The sequence below is a fragment of the Semicossyphus pulcher genome, unplaced genomic scaffold (assembly GCF_022749685.1).
Source record: "Semicossyphus pulcher isolate SPU_LCO1_2020_fin unplaced genomic scaffold, fSemPul1.0.p SCAF_13, whole genome shotgun sequence".
Taxonomy (NCBI): domain Eukaryota; kingdom Metazoa; phylum Chordata; class Actinopteri; order Labriformes; family Labridae; genus Semicossyphus; species Semicossyphus pulcher.
In genome coordinates this window covers 29,010,948-29,026,387 of record NW_027211637.1, presented here as the reverse complement: position 1 = coordinate 29,026,387, position 15,440 = coordinate 29,010,948, and the positions used below count along the sequence as shown (strand labels likewise).

At 43.5% G+C, this 15,440-nt stretch overlaps 1 protein-coding gene across 1 annotated transcript in view; it reads right to left on the bottom strand.

The window, feature by feature from the left end:
- The window catches only part of spryd3 (SPRY domain containing 3), a 55,455-nt gene that overhangs the window by 32,520 nt on the left and 7,495 nt on the right, over positions 1–15,440 (bottom strand). The gene's annotated exons all lie outside the window — the stretch shown is intronic.

Sequence of the window (15,440 nt, the reverse complement as noted above, 5' to 3'; positions counted from 1 at the left end):
TGTAATTGTGAGAATGGTGATGGTGGTGTGCAAGGCCGTGTTTTGTTGAGCTGCTGCTGGGAAACATGTAACGCCCAGAGGTCGGTCCTGCCAGTTTCCTGTCACACCTAATGGGAGAACTCAAAGAAATTTGAAACTGAAATAAAGAGACATCATGTTCTTCCTCAAGCTGTCAGCTGAAGTCTGATCTGTTTAGATGTCACGTAACATTATTAACTTCTGTTTTTATTACTTTCTGTTTTGTGGGTTTACGTCTTTGTGTATTTCTTACCGTCTGTGGTCCTCTTAAAGTGCGTTTCGTTGTTTAATTGTCGCCTTTTTCTATCTCCTATCTCTCCTAAAAGAAATCCTTACAATTTCTCTGTTTAAAAACCACAACATGGACATTAAAATGTTAAAGATTTGGGCAAAACGTGCTGCTTAAATATGAGCAGAGGCTGTTCCCTGCTTTAAATCTTGGGTTAGCTGCCTTCTAGCATCTAAATCTGACTTGACCATCAATCATTTTGTGTGCATGAGATAATCAAGATGAACGAGGGGCTGACACCCTCCGCCATAATGTCACAGCCGCACAGTCACATAATGCCACTCTGTCATTCCTGCCTTTGTAAAGCAGCAGCAGCTAACAGGTGATGTGTGTACTGAATGCATCCACTACTGCTGAACGGTGTTAAAATAACCTCAACAATGGCATTAAAAAAGATCAACTGAAATACAACATGGGAATGACGTTGTTTAGCTTGTTTAGGACGAGGCTCTTATCACCAAAACAAGATGCAAACATCAAAACACAACCTGTAACTACCATGGCGCTGACCCGAGAGTGAGGTATAGCTCCATGAGCGAGTATTTACGGTTGGAAGACAACACGATGTTTGCTTAGATACACGCAGCATCCCTTCTGGCAACTTTCTCACCACAGCAACACTGTTTAGAAGTCTGCAAGCTGACTATCTTTATAATCTGACAGTGATCGCATACAGTAAGACACACAGGCAATAACATCTGAACACTACGCAACCACCACAAGTTATCTAACAAAACAGCGCCCTAAAACAATCAACACACGTGATCACTTTGCAGGTTTCATCAATCAATCATCCCGCTGTGATTTCTGTCGAGACCTGTGAGAGACAAAAATCAACACCGTCGCCCCTCACCAACAGCTCATCACTCAGTGGCCAAGTGGAGCTTTTCATCACCTGTTAATACACTTCTTTTTTTTTTATCTCTGTTATCACTGCAGGGAAGATAAACCTGAAACTCACATGTTGACCAATACTGGCTTTTCCGTATGATTCAGTTATTGTTTAACAGGAAGGTTGCCAGCTTCGAAAAACATGTCAGTTAGTTAGTCATGATTGAGAAATAGCAACAGATAACACGCATGGAAAGAGATACAGAAATAAAATCCCAGTTGTTGTACAAGCAAGAAAAACCAGTGAACCAGCAACCAAGTAATGGGTGGCCAAGGCTCACTGAGCCCTGGTGTCAGAACACACAGAGCATCACAGTTTGTTGTGTATGAGGCTGCGTAGCCGCAGACTGGTCAGGGTGCCCATACTGACCCCTGTCCACCACTGAAAGCACCTACAATGGGCACGTGAGCATCACAACTGGACCACGGAGCGATGGAAGAAGGAGGCCTGGTCTGATGAATCACGTTTTGTTTAACTTCATGTGGATGGCCGGGTGTGTGTGCGTCGCTTACCTGGGGAAGACATGTCACCAGGATGCACTATGGGAAGAAGACGAGCCGGCAAAGGCTGTGTGATGCTTTGGGCAACGTTCTGCTGGGAAGCCTTCAGTCCTGCCATTCATGTGGCACCTCGACACGTACCACCTACCTAAACATTGTTGCAGACCAAGTTCATGGAAACTGTATTCCCTAATGGCAGTGGTCTCTTTCACGCTGCAACACACTGCAAAAATTTGTGGTTTGAGGAACACAACAACGACTTCAAGGTGTTGACTTGGCCTCCAAATTCCCCAGATCTCGATCCAATGGAGCATCTGTGGGATGTGCTGAACAAACAAGTCCGATCCATGGAGGCCCCACCTCGCAACTCACAGGACTTAAAAGGACCTGCTGCAAACGTCTTAGGGCCCGATACCTCAGCACACCTTCAGAGGTCTAGTGGAGTCCCTGCCTAGATGGGTCAGGGCTGTTTTGGTGGTAAAAGGATGTCCTACACAATATTAGGCAGGTGGTCATAATGTTATGGCTGATCGGTGCACTTTAAGTGCTGAGCTAAACCAGCGCAACTCTAACAGAAATCAAATCTTAAACAATGCCGGAGCTTGTTTAGATGTAGAGAAAGACTTTTGTTGGCCGTCCTAACCCTGATGGTTTGCACTCAGATTTGTTCCAACGCCTTTAGAAAGCCTTTAAGAATTGCCTGTCTGGAAATGTGCCAAGAAAGTGCATTCCTGCACAGCGAAGAGATGCAAGCAGTTTAATTCTACATAAAAAAAACCTTCTACTAAAAGGAATGTAATGAGATAATAAGATAAACAGCAACATGATTAGTAAGTGTAATCAAATCATATATGTATTGTTGGTTACTGTAACTGATTTGTTTTAAAAGTATGTGTTTAACACAACCTCACTCTTCTGTCAGTCTGACAGTGACACTCTCACTGACCCCTGGAGTTGATCAAAAGGTTTAACTCTGGTCATCTTGTGTGACGCAGGTCCATTCTGCCACAACCAGCCAGCCAGCATCCCCTCCAACTTTCCTTGAATCAAACTATTCGTAGTTTCCTCTTTTCTCACGCTGCTCACTTCACAAACTGGTGGCGACTGCGATGGTGCCACTGCTCCGCCTGGAAGGTTTCACCCACAACAACTTGATGAGAAAGTCGTGAACTTTCAACCAAGAGCAGTGTCATGTTGGGATCCATGACTATTGTTCCCAAAGGAAGGAAGGAAGGAAGCAGGCAACCTCAGAGGGGCGTTGGTACCAAACGGGCTCTGGCTACTGGAAACGGTACAACAAGGAACGGAGCAAAAGTTATTGTAACTTGTCAATGATAAACTTTCAGATGGGACAGAGGAGGAGATGCTCTGGAGAGGAGTTTAAAAACTTTTGTGCACCTCTGCAGCACAAAATAATGTGACCGAAGGTAAGATACAAACATCTTGAAAGACCTTTAATCTCACCCTGGATGGGGGAGGTGGAGAGAGGGGTGGAGGTGAGATATGGGCTGTGAGGGAGAGCTGGTACACTTGGGAAAACTGATAACTGCAGACTCAGGTGCTGTCCACTTACTCGTGGGCCCGCTCATCCGCAGCTGAGGGGATTAAGTTGGTGGGCACAGCGACTGCTGTGACAACAGGAGGCAGAGGATTGGAGGCTCGTGTTCGCACTGAGCCGCACGTACGCAGTGCAGAGCCGGCCAAATGTCTCCTCGTAATAAAAACAGCCGAGCAGGAGCATGGTGGTGAGCAAAAGAAAACACCATTCATGTGGATTATTATCAAACATGTTGCCTCAGACACCTTCAGCTGACAGTCATGACAGAGAAATAATGTATGTGCGATGATGTCATCTTATAGAAATCAAGACGTCAGATCGCCTGCAGAGGAACATTACATTTATGGTGTTAAACAAAAGTGTTGAGGACCGACGCCAACAGATCAATCAAATCCTTCTCAATGTGTTGGCGTCTTGATTCGTCAGAGAAGATTAAGCTGCTGTTTTTAGTTTATTAACCCATAAGAACAGACGCACTGCAGGCAGACCCAGGAGACCGTTTGTACATACTCATACATAGCGGAAAGCCTTTTGCATCATCATGTTTTTGATGATGTCATTACGTTAGGTTACTTGCGGTGGAAAACAGGGTGTTAACCCAAGCGTAGTCGCAAGATCATCGTTAACATAAACCTGTTCAAATTCCTCTAAAATATAACAGCTACAACCCTAACAGCTCGAGCTTTTATTCCCTTACCACAGAAGTATGAGGCTTCTGTCTTTCACGTCGTGATGTTATGCTACATACAGTGAAAAACATGGTGAAAACACACACGTGGCGGAGGGCAGCTGTAATCTTGTTGCGTATAATCCTTCACATTCTTTTTCCAGATTGTTGGAGAAGAAAAACAGTTAGACGCTAACTTACATAACCTTTAGTTTTTACAGATTATCGTGTAATGACGCATTTGTACAACAAGCTCAAATACCAATGTAGGAGACGGCGGAACATTTCCATTGCAAAACAAAAGCTGTAAGGGTCAATGGAGTAACATTACAAAACTGCATCACTGCGCTGACCTGCTTTGGTTGAAAGGTGAGTGTCTGTTGACCCAGTTTACTGTTGTCACTTGAGGTCTGTTGTGCTTGTGAGCACACTTTAACTTAACCTTAGAGGTGCTAATAAACAAACAGCATATAATGCTTCTCTGACCAACCTTTTGCCGTCAGGTTATGAGCTCTGACAGAAGTAGTAAGTAAGGAACATCATTCAACCACATCGGAAATCTGCAGTGTTTTTAGTCGGTCCAAACGGAGGGCAGAGTGAAGAGCCAGCTGCTGGAGAGGGACGAGACGTTTAAATACCGGGCACACTTTCAGACAGTCTCTCCTGGAAGGTGTTCAAGTGTTGCACTCAATTGTTCACATGAAAAGTGCCACAAATGATTGTGTAACAAGTGAAAAAAACAAGACAGCTAGAGACAGAAATCTATCTTACTTTCTCACCTCCGCACAGCCGGCCAATCACAAGCTAAAGAAGGGGGGAATGTTGAATGAAGTGTTTTGTAAAGTTACAGGAATGTTTGGACTGGACTCGTCTAATTTTCATGAAATATATCAATCAATTAAAGTTGTCACGATACCAGAATTTCAAACTTTGATACGATTCTAGCAAAAACAAACGACCTGTTTCGATACCGCTGCAATAAAAACAGAAGTTTGTTTTTAATTTCCACCTTCACACCGTGCTGGTACAGAAAAGAGTCACTAAACAGACCGGCTCATTTGAGATACTTTAGTTTCCAGTTATTAGTAATGAAAGGCTTAATGAGCAGGGTGTTTCATGTTAAAATATTCCCTCTTAAGCATCACTCATCATCCAGGAGAAGTGTGAGCTGGTGCCTGTATCTGCAGAGGATCTGCCCTTCAGCTGTGTTTCTATTGTTCTTATTATTCTGCGGTGTTTGGGACATTTCTAGACGTCCATCACCGAGCAGTGGACTGGAGCTAAGCCAGCAGTCCGCAGGTCGGGACTACATGAAAACATGGCTGTCTCTCTGCCCTGCTCTCTGTCTGTGTGTAACAGACAGTATTGTAACTTTTGCATCTTTATGAGACGTGATTTGTCGTTCTGTGAATGAGAAAAGTCTGTGTGTCGCTGCTGTATAAGAGCTGCAGGTGTGACAGAGGGCGTAGCAGACAGACACACACAGTCGGCAGGATGAAGCGACTTCAGCATATAAAAACAAAACCCTGTACCTTCCTGCGGGTAGTATGGAGGTGTAGGCGTGTTAGTTTGTTGTTTAACCGCAGTGAAACATCTCGAAAATTTTACTGCTTTGTTTTCATCAACGGTGCTCACTCTCTTCACTTCCTGTCTGTCGCTCTTTTGCTCGCGGCAGCTCTGGGTCGAAAGTCTGACTGAAGATCTGTTGTTTCTTTTCAAAGCTTCGGTTCCTTTAGATACTATCAAACGTAAAAATAACAGAGATTTTAAAACACGTGGTGTCGAAAAGTATCCAAGTATTAAACATTTTGTTTTGTTGTTGCAGCTCTCCTATATTTTATAGTGGTACAGATTTAACCCACTGCCCTTAATTACCATAAATGCATTGTTAAGTAAGGTATTTAGTTACAAATTAGAGGCTATATTAAAACCGACTTTGTTGTCATCACACCACAGAAAGATCAACCTTAAGTTCAAGTGGAGTTGCTCTGAAGGAGAGTTTTCTGCTGCTTTGGCAGGCGTCACAACCATTATGTTTACAGTTTGGATAATGACAAACCTGCTTTCATCACATATCACGCTGCCAGTAAAACTCTTTATAGGCAAACCCGAGCCAACAAGGGCAGAACCATTACATAAAAACTCACTCAATTTACTTTACTTTCCAGACAAGTCGAACCAGGACGTCTGAATATTCATCACCCCGACCAACACGGCCTTCAGATGAGTGATAAAAAGTGGAGAGGAACAGAGTTAAATAAAGGGTGATGAAATGAAAGGGAGGGAGGCCAGACAGAAAACCTCCCTGAAAAGTTTTCTTTTATACCAACTTTATCCGAGCAGTTTCAAGGGCAACAATATTTGATAACAGACAGGCAGAAGACGACACAATAGAGCAGGAGGGGGGGCAATACTGGGCAAGGCAGGTATGATGATAGTGGGCAGAAATCTAGGATCAGATACCCACCTATCTAAACTCAGCTGCAGACGAGTCACTACCTTCACCATTGTCCTGTGTGCATTCTGCGGCTTTGCACCTCTCAGCCCGTCTCGTCAAAAGCATACCAGTCAGAGGAGTCATTAATCTTCCAGCCGTCTTTTCCGTCACCCCGTTTCCCCCCGTCTGAACAATCAGTAAGGATGGCTATCGTACGGAACAATTTGTAAACAGCAATGTGTGAAAGCTGTTTAGAGGAGTCAAGAAAAGAGAAGAAGGGAGGGGAAGAGAGAAGACTAGGATGGGAAAGGAGACAATGAGATGGAAGGGGAGAGGAGTAAAGGTTAGAGGTGAGGGGAGGATTAAAGGACAGAGGAAAGAAGAGGAAGAGAAATAACGATGGAGGAGAAGAGAGCAGGAGAGGAGAAGATGAGTCAAGAATAGAGGAGAGATGAGGAGAGGAGAAGGGAGAAGACAAGGATGGGAAAGGAAACAAAGATAGAGGGAAGGAGAGAAGAGAAGAGGAGAGAAGTAAAGGTTAGAGGTGATGGAAGAATTCAAGGACAGAGGGGAGAGGATGTAAAAGAGACAAGAAGAGAGGAGAAGAGAGCAGGGGAGGATGAGAGGAGTCAAGAAAAGAGGAGAACAGAGGATCTAAGGGTATATGTGAGGGAACCATTCAAGGTCAGAGGAGAGAAGATATGTCAAGGACAGAGTAAAGGAGAGGAAAGAGGGAATAGAGGAGAAGGAATAAGAGGAAATGAGACAAGGATAGAAGAGACGAGAGCAGGAGAGGAGGAGAGGAGTCAAGAAAAGGGGAGAAAAGAGGAGAAGAGAGAAGACAAGGATGGGAAAAGAAACAAGGACAGAGGTTAGAGGTGAGGGGAGGACTGAAGGACAGGGAAGAGAAGATGAGTCAAGGACAGAGGGAAGAAAGGGAAAGAGGAAGAGAAACAAGGAAACAGTAGAGTGCAGAAAAGAAGTCAAGAATAGAGGAGAGGAGAGGATAGAAGAGTAGTCAAGGATGGGTAAGGAAACAAGGATAGATTAAAGGAGAGCAGAGGGGAAGGGAGGAGTCAAGGATAGAAGAGGAGACAAGGATAGAGAGGAGGGGGGGAGTAAAGGTTAGAGGTTGGGGAAGGATTCAAGGAAAGAGGAGAGGGGAAGAGAGGAAATAAGATGGAGGCGATGAGAGCAGGAAATGATTAAAGAATAAGAGGAGAGGAGAGGAGAGGAGACAATTCAAGGACAGAGGAAAGGAGAGAAAGGGAGAGGAGAGGAGAGGAAAAGGGATAGAGTACAGGAGAGAGGAAGAGAGGAAACAAGGATAGAGAGGAGAAGAGTAGAGTAGAAGAAACATAGTTGAGGCCAGAAGGAGGCGAGAAACAAAGATAGAGGACAAGGAATGAGGAGTGGAGAGTAGGAGATGAGACAAGATGTCAAGAAGAAACGAATATATAAGAAGAGAGAAGATCAGACAAGAGGAGAGGAGAGGAAAGGGGTCAAGATGTAGGATAAGAGACACGGATAAAGGAGAAGAGGAATGAAGGGAAGGGAAGAGAGACGATAATGGGTGAGAGGTGAGAAGAAAGAAGAGGACAAGCAACAAAGAAAGATGAGAGGCGACAAAAGAAGAAGAAAAGGGAGGATAGAGGAGAAGAGTCAAGGATAGAGGAGAATAAAAGAGGAGAGGAAATAAGGGGAGAAAGGGAGAGGAGGGTAGAAGAGAAGAGATTAGGAGAGGAGGAGAGGAGACAATGAGAGATAAAGGACAGGAAACATGGATGCAGGAAAGGAGCAATGAGAAGAGTCAAGGAAGCAGGGGAGAGACGAGGATAGAAGGAGAGAAGATGAGTTAAGGGAAAATAAGACAGAAGAGAGGCAACGATGAAAGGCGACAAGAGAAGAGGAGATGAAACGAGGATGGGGAGCAGAGAGGATAAGAGGAAAGAGGGGAGAGAGTTGGGGGAGGCAATTATATAGGAGGAGAGGAATGGAGACGAGAGAGCAGCTCTAGGTTCAAAGATCCAGAGTTGGAAAAGTAGAGAAAAAACAGAGACGGTGAAAGTTTCTGGTTAAAACCACACAATGAATAAAATGAATTAAAGTCTAAACCGTTGAGGAGATTAAGTGAGACCACCTTGTGCCTGACAGACCGTTCTGCCCTTAAAGCAAAATCTTTCCTCCAACTAATCCTGCTCCTCAAAGGTTTCTAGCCTTAAAAACAAACCTCTTTTATCCTTTCACTTCTGCTCCTATCTGTTCATTTCCTCTGCCACACTTTCCTTTTCTTCATGCTGCTCTACAAACCAAACTTTCACCCCCCCCCCCATCCTTTCCTGTCTTCATTCCCTAAAACCTTGTACTTGCCCAAACTTGACAGGCTTATCTGTTCGAGCATTATCACCTGCACAATGGTGACAGCATCCTGGAGCTAAAGGCTAATAGTAGCATGAGAGAAAAACAAAGACAGAAATTAACTTCTGGACGTCTGAGTGGACCATTCAGACGGGCACCCCAGCTGTGAAAACCTCCAACCACATGAGAGAGAGTAAAAGATTCCTGCGAGTCCCGTTACTCCACTTATTGAATTTTTACAACCTGGTGGACGGCCAGGCACTTGGCTCCACCGACACACTCCATGCCATCGCCGCCGCTCGGTCCAGAAAAACAGAAGGAGAGACGGCGAGCACGACTGCTGGTTGAATCATCCCTCTCTGCTTTTATGACCCGTCTGCTTTGAGAAAAGACGATAGCCTCTGTTCTGTGTGTGTGGCAGATGATCGTACCGCCGCGGACAGACACGTTTATCACGTAACCACATACGGGACCCACACGCAGCCTGGCCTCCATCCCTCCTGTGTCAATGACAGACCTGCTTTTAGTCTTGTGGTTACTTTCAGAGGAACCTGGAGGAGGGGGGTGAGAGCTCACACCTTAACGCAGAACAAAGGTGCTACAGTTCACTGCTGTACATCTGTTGGAATACGGCATTGTGATACCGCTGATGACACAGCAGCTGTTGCCAACTCTGAACTCGATTGAGCGACCGACAACAACCACCTGAGTCATAGTTCCAACGAAAACAGCCCTGAACCGAGTGTAAATTCTGGCAGCTGTTTTAGATTTAGTCTTAGTCTTTAGATGAAAATGCTGATTAGTTTTAGTCGACAACTCAAAACATTTTAGTCCAGTTTAAGTCAAGAAAAAGTCACATTTCAGTCGTTACTTTTAAAGCTTTTCTCTCTTTAAACTTCAGGTTTCAGAAGCAGTGTTAAGTTTGTTAAAGAAAATAATGTTCGTCAACGATCTTTTTTCCATGACGATGACGAGACGTTGACGAGCTAAAAATAGATGATTAACAAAAATTCTGAAGAAACGTTTGTTGTGCCACTGCGTGTCTAATCTGTCTGTCAAAATACATGTAAATCAGTAATCCAGTTGTAGATATCAGGTATCACAAAGGTGGTGAACTTTCTGCTTCAGGCTCTGTGCGCACTCACAGAAAAAGGGGCGTTTTAAGCGTCATTTGGCGCTTCCTCCGCACACAAAATCATCTGTCGGCTGCAGTCAGACGGTTTAATGAGAAGCGATGATGAAAAGTTCTTTTACTGTCTGGATGATCTGCTGAAATTTATAGAGGTAATTTTACCTGAAGCAAACGAGAAGAGGGAGACTGGACGGGGGGTCATATTTTCTCAACAAAGAAAACGTTAGACTAAAAGTAGTGACTCAAATTTAACGACTTTTTATTAACTAGCAGCAGACAGCCAATGATCGCTCCTTTTTGTGCGGATGAAGCATCAAATGACGTGTAAAACTCCCCATTTTCTGTGAGCAAGCAGAGAGCCCGAAGCAGAAAGCCCGAGTTAGCAGAAAGTTCACAACCACCTGCACGATACCTGTTATATCCAAACAGGTTACCGAGTTACAGGAAGGAATTGCTTGACAGACCGATTAGACGAACAGGGAAGATATGCATCATCACTAACATGCCTTCAGAGTCTTTATTAACCATCTATTTTTAGCTCGTCAAAGTCTCGTCATCGTCATGGAAAAAAGATTAATGACAAACATTTTTTCGTCATTATTTTCGTAAACGAAATTCGCTTCTGAAACCTCTATTAGGCTAATAAATAAGTTTTAAAAAGGGAAAACGTCAAAAAGTAATGACTAAAATGTCACTTTGTATTGACTTAAACTGGTTTAAATTGTCGACTAAAACTAGTCTAAAACTAATTTTCGTCTAAAGACTAAAATAACACTGATCAGGAGTTGGTATCAGAGTGTTTGAATGTGTAAAACACCATTTCGCTCTCTTTACACTTTTACTCGTGTAATTCCTCGTGGATTCCTTACCTTAGATAATCTAGCCTTGACTCTCCCACCGATTCTTCCCACATCATTTGTAGCCACAGGGGGTCTCTCCGTGTCCCCTCACTACAGTGCATTGTGTTAACAATACATATATCTGCTTCTCGTGCTAATTTATTTTTTGCTAATTTTCACACAAGTGTACCACTATTATCGACATTGTAACCATAAGTAGGGATGCACGATATTGGATTTTTTGCCGATATTTTACAACTCATTTAGCCGATTACCGATACCGATATTTTTTTCCCGCACACCTAATTGCAGAGATCATCAACTCTCTTCTGTATTGGAATTAGCGTACAGTATAATGGTGATACTCTTATCACATTTGTTACAACGGTCGGGGTGACGGGTCTGGAGATGGTTAATCAAGTTTGTAGTGTTGAAAGACTTTGCCTTGGCTCCTCCTCGCATCACCGAAGCTGAGCAGTCATTGCAAACAGCAGTTTTGTTATCTATTTCGGACACTTTGAAAAACTTCCACACCACGGACATTTTGGCTTCTAACTCTCTCATGCTGCAGGTAGACACACGTGACGTCATCACGCTGCGCCGCACAGGTGTTCTTCGCGCCGGGGGACATTGCGCCGAGGTCGGGCATTTAATCAAGTATGCAGCAACCCATTATTTTATCAGTTTATTATATCGGCGGATATCGGCGATAATATCGTGCATCCCTCACCATAAGTATGTCTTACCTGTTGTTGTTCATGTAACAAGAACATATGTTGTTGTTGCTCTCTTTGCCTGTCTCTATCCTGCATCTCCTTCTATCCCATTTTTGGCCCATCCAGTCGAGGCAGATGTTCAACATGAGTCTGGTTCTGCTCGAGGTTTCTGCCTGTTAAAAGGAAGCTTTTCTGCCAATGTGCCGAATTGCTAAGTGCTACTCATGGTGATTCATGTTGGGCCTCTCTTTAAATAACATAACAAAGAGTCGGTCTAGACCTGCTCTTTCTGTAAAGTGTCTCGAGATAACTCTGGTTATGATTTGGCGCTATACAAATAAAATGTATTGATATACATAGAGTGTGTGTAGATATCTGCTCTTTTTGTTCATGTAGTTGTCAAGCTGCCGCTTTGGGACATCATCACCGGTATGGCTGGGTCAGATTCAAAGGGATCTGCACACGCCCTTCAACCAATTCAAGCAGTTACAGAATGCTTTGCTTGTATTTTGACAGATTAGACGCACAGCCGGGAAACTACTAAGATTTCGTCTCGCCTCGTTAACAAAACCAAAACATACATGACGTCAGAGTTTTGATTTGTCAACGATTAATTTTCATCTCATCAATGTCTCGTCTTCGTCATGCCTGAACCTTAGCTCCAATCCTCTAAATCGACAACCAACAAGGCCAAATATCAGTCAGGATTAATCACTGTTAACGCTTGACTTCAGCTTGGAACAAAGAGAAAGCAAGAAGTTACAATGGATGGACGTCAGTGTATTTTCTTTTCAGTGGCCCGACACCCACTAATCAGTAATGCTAGGAATAATAAAGGTGACAGAGTCAAGGATGCTCTGAAGTCAATTCTGAGAAATCCTGCACACCCACTCTCCAGCCTGGAAGTGATTCAGCAGAGCACGTCCAGTCACAGGCTGATTACACACAGGTGCAGGACTGAGCGCTACAGGAAGTCCTTTCTGTCAGCTTCCATCAGGCTTCAGGAATAAAAACAACAGTGTACACTCATGTACAGGAAACGGCGTAAATTTATACATATAGTTCCTTATATTGGGTTTTTTAGATTTTTAGACAATAGAGCCTCTTTTGCACACTGAATACTCTTTATCACATTTGTTAAATTTCTTTTACTGTCTCATTCATAATTTTTAATCTGATTTAGAGACTTATTTAAGTATTTTTAGGTGCCTAAATGTTTTTATGTTCAGTGTACGATGTGGTGTCTTGACTGTGATTGAAGCTGCTGTGACAGAATGATTTCCTGTAAAGAATTAATAAAGTATTTATCTGTCTAATAGCTTTCTGGTGTTTCTTCATAGAATCAACCGAAGTTGTTTATTCCGTCTTTGGCTGTATGCAGGAAAACAGTCTGTGTGGAGACTAAAGAAACAGAAGGCACTGGCTGTATACATACAATCCCCAAACCCCTCAACTATTGTCAGCTTTCAGTTCATCTCTGTACGCAGATATCTGCAATGATGAAGTGACAGCTAGTTGTTGTGTAGTTTTCTTTTGCGACAGCAGTCCAGCAGTCGGTGGTCAATGGTAGCGTGTGTGCACCGGCACAGTTAGCTCATGCTTCTTCTCCTCAAAGGGTTTTTCAATATGTTTAGCCAAGCATCAGCCTTGAGGGATCCCCATCGAGCTCTTTGAGTGGCAGCATACTGGTCTCAATCTTTCAGCGCACCATTTGGGTGCTGGCTTTGGACCAGTGTGCATCACACGTTCTCCTTCCAGCGAGCAGCTCAATGATTTTTGTTTGCCAGCGAAAAGCGAGTACTACCACTAAGATGACAAGTTGCATCATATGATTAACATTTCACATATTGCCTTAAGAGGAAACGTTCCCACACACAGCTTCTTTTGGTACGCTTCATTTTTCAACTTTACAGGTCAGGCGTTGTTTTCTAGTTAGTTTAGTTTTACTGTGTGGATGTCTTTATTGTGACCTGCCAGGGAGTGCAGACGAAAGTTAGCTTCAAGCCATTTCTGGTACAATATCAAACAGCAAAGTCTATCCATCCATCCATCATCTATACGGCTTATCCTGTTCAGGGTTACGGGGAGCTGGAGCCTATCCCTGGACTGATCGCCAGTCAATCACAGGGCCGACACATAGAGACAGACGACCTTTCACGCTCACATTCACACCTACGGGCAACTTTAGAGTCACCAATGAACCTGAGGAGCATATCTTTGGACTGTAGGAGGGAGCCAGAGTATCAGGAGGGCGCATGCACAGAGAGAACATGCAAACTCCACACAGAAAGGCCCGCTAAAACCGGGGTTCAAACCAGGAATCTTCTAGCTGTGAGGCAACAGCGCTAACCACTGCACCACGGTGCAGCCCCAAAGCAAAGTTTATGTTTAAAATTGTGCATGTTCATGTTACAAATAAAACAAATATATAAAAAGTAGACAAATAAACATGGGACTATTATGAGTGCAAATTATGACTGCAATCAAAATGATACCAATGTAGTAACCTTTCTACAACGTCCGGCAACCAAGAGACAATTTGCATCAGACGGGTCTGGAGGTCCCGTCCCGATTTCTCTGTACTTTTAGCTCGTGTGCTTGAGCTGTTGCATAATCCCCGAATCTTATGCAGAAAAAAAGGGAACAAAACAAACACGTCTTCACTGTGAGTCTGCTGTTGTGCTGCTGGACTTGTTCTCCGCAGAGTGCAGAGGAAAATCCCTGAGCTGATGTCATGAAGCCGTCTGTAAAAACATTCCCAAGGTGACCCAAATCCAGTCATGACAAGATCCTACAACAACTGAGACAATAATATTCAAGTTATTGTGTCGAGAGCTTTCCTTGAATTTCAGAGAGCATTAAGTACAGTTGTCAACAAAGAGGGATTTGCTGCAGAACAGACAGCTGAAGGATCTTGTACGAGTACAAAACAAACATGGGGGACTGGCAACAACTAAGCAGACGTACAAGCAGCAGACACACTCTAATCCGTCCCATTCAAAAGACATATGCTACAAAAACAAACAGTATATATGCAGGGTTTTTTCTGCCTCGGAATAGGCCACTTCCAGAGAAGGCACTGAGTGTTACCTTATTTGACAGAATCTATGCATTTCCTGGTATTTTTGTCCCTTTGAAAAACTCCCTTTGAGTTGTCACACTACATTTACTCGCACAAGAAAAATCCCCAGCTTCTTTTTAACTGGCTGAAACATTGTTGGGAAAAAAGGTAACTAAGCTCTTCTTGTTTGCATGCGCCAAATTGATTTAGGACACGCTCAATTTATAAGAAAAACACAGTTTATGTGGTGTTTTTGTCTGGCTCAAATGGTCATTGATCTTCTGTTGACTGGCTTCTGGTCAGATCTGACTCAGATAAGACTAATGCATCAGTGATTTAGATTTTAGAAGTCGACCCTTGGACTGTATCTGAATCAGAAGTTTCCAATTCCACTGAGTCACCAGTGGTGGTTGAGTTACAGCAGCCGCCCAACACTAAGTCCAAGATGAGTCTGTTGTACCTGCAACACTCGCTATATAACCTAGTCCTCTAACAGCTCTGTCAGCAGGTGAATCATCCTTAGTCAGGGGAAGAGGAGGTTTACAACCACTTTACTAACATTCAGCAACGGAAGCAGCCAACAGAAGGTAGTCGTGTGCTCTGCGTGTCTCTGCTTACAACACAGCATGTACTGAAGTATCTGAGACACAACTGAGTTTGTTAAAGCTTACAGTCGGCCATGCTGTTGTCCTTCATTGCTTCAATGTTCAATGACTCAATGAAAAGAAATGCAACGATCTGATGCCATGAGATCCACCAGGGGAGTTTCCTAACTGATGATTTGAATCATAGACGTTTAGGGGGCGGATGATTAAAAATGAGTGTTACTGGCAGTCTTCTTTGAGCTGTATTTACCAGCTCATATTGACGATTGTAAGTAAGTTGGTCACATATAAACACTTAGCATAAGATAACTGAAATGTCCCTCAAAATGTCAGAGTATTGATTTACCAGTGAGGGGGGGAAAAAAGGT